At 48.1% G+C, this 1,498-nt stretch overlaps 1 protein-coding gene across 5 annotated transcripts in view; it reads left to right on the plus strand.

Moving 5' to 3' along the window:
- APC (APC, WNT signaling pathway regulator) overlaps positions 1 to 1,498 on the plus strand; it is a 163,516-nt gene continuing 162,018 nt past the window's right edge. For 3 of the 5 annotated variants that reach the window (XM_025207076.1, XM_025207075.1, XM_025207077.1), the window contains exon 1: positions 1 to 26. The gene's annotated coding sequence lies outside the window, so the exon portion shown is untranslated. The remainder of the gene's footprint in view (positions 27 to 1,498) is intronic. The other 2 variants (XM_025207073.1, XM_006026173.3) reach the window with 1 other exon arrangement.

The following is a 1,498-nucleotide window of genomic DNA, read 5'->3' on the forward strand; positions in this document are numbered from 1 at the left end:
GGCGGCGCGGGCAGCGCAGCAGGCAGGTGAGTGCGGGGCGGGGGGCGCCGCCGCCTTTGTTGTGTGGGGGCCGGGGCCGCCTCGGGCTTTGTCTGCTCGGGTGCGGCGAGCGCTGGGTTTGAATGGGAAGATCCCATCGCCAGGTCTTCAATGCCAAATGATTGTATTGGAAGCTCAGCAGGATCCACTTTGCTGGGAAACCCCCCCTAAATAAGTAGTCAAAGAAGGCTTCTTCTGTCCTGTGCACTGCTTGTTGTCAGTCCCAGGGAGGGAGTGAGAACTGGCGCATCAAAGTTGAAATAAAGAAATGTTTCAAGGCAAGCAGTGCTAGGAAAGTGTTGACAGCCAGCCCAGGAGTTGGTTAAAACTCTCTGAGAGTGACTTGGGTTTTGCATTTGGTGCATCAGTTTCCTGCCTCCAAAACAATCGTATGTTTTGCAGGCAAGGTTCTTTGGGTAGATGTCTAATCTTTTATTAGACCGACTAAATAGTTGAAAAAATAGTTCTTTGCAAGCTTTAAAGATCTTGCATTTACCCGAAGGACCTTGTCTGCTTATGTCCTTAGACCAATGTGGCTACAACCAACAACCTGCTACATCTTGAATATTTTTATTAATATTGATTGTTGAAATTATTGGATGAATATGGTAATTCTCATACACCTGGGAGCACTGGGAAAGACTCCCTCCCTCCCTCCCCCGCTGCCTTGCTGTGGTTGCCAGAGAATCCCCCCCATGTCCCAAGGCTGCTGAGGCCTTGTGAAGTATTGAATAGCTGCAGGTCTGCCTCGAGAGACAGGCCTGAGGCTCTCCCCAAGGGCCATTGTGGCCCCAGTCTTAGCCTGTGGGCTAAGCCATAACAGTTTGTTGGGCAGGGGTGTCTGATTCTTGTTGGGTGGGGGGGCAGAGTAGGTGCCAAGCGATTGCACTCATATTTCCCAACAGGCCTGCTCATAGCTCTCTGGTTGGTGTTGGTGGGTTCCCAGAACGTTGGTAGGAAGGTGGGAGCTGCCTTTAGGCTCAGGAAGGTGGTACTGCCTGTGCTGGAAAAGCTGCAGAGCTGTCAAGGGGCTGTGATGCTTTTAGAAACTTGGCTAACTCCCTTTTAGAAAAGTTATGCTGCAGAGCATAACTTTTTGTTAAAAAAGAAGAAATCTGAGGAAAGTAGTGGCTTCAGCTAATTTCCGCCATCTCCCCATCATCAGTGAACAGTTCTTATATGCCAAGAGCTGAGGTGGCGTTTTCAAACTCAGCTTTACAAAGTTACATTTGAATGTATAGTGATATTAGAAACAGTAGTTGCTCATATTGGGAGCGCTGCAAGAACTCTGGGAATGGGGGAGAACTTTTTTTTTTTTTTTTACTGGCTATGAGATGACAACTTTCCTTTTGTTGCTGTGAATTTGATGAAAAAGTTATGCCTTGTGCAGCCAGGCCAGCGGACCCAGAACATGTTAGTGTTTTGAAGATTGTAATGTCTTGTACTGAGCCACTAAGTT

The sequence above is a fragment of the Alligator sinensis genome, unplaced genomic scaffold (assembly GCF_000455745.1).
Source record: "Alligator sinensis unplaced genomic scaffold, ASM45574v1 scaffold225_1, whole genome shotgun sequence".
NCBI classification, from domain to species: domain Eukaryota; kingdom Metazoa; phylum Chordata; order Crocodylia; family Alligatoridae; genus Alligator; species Alligator sinensis.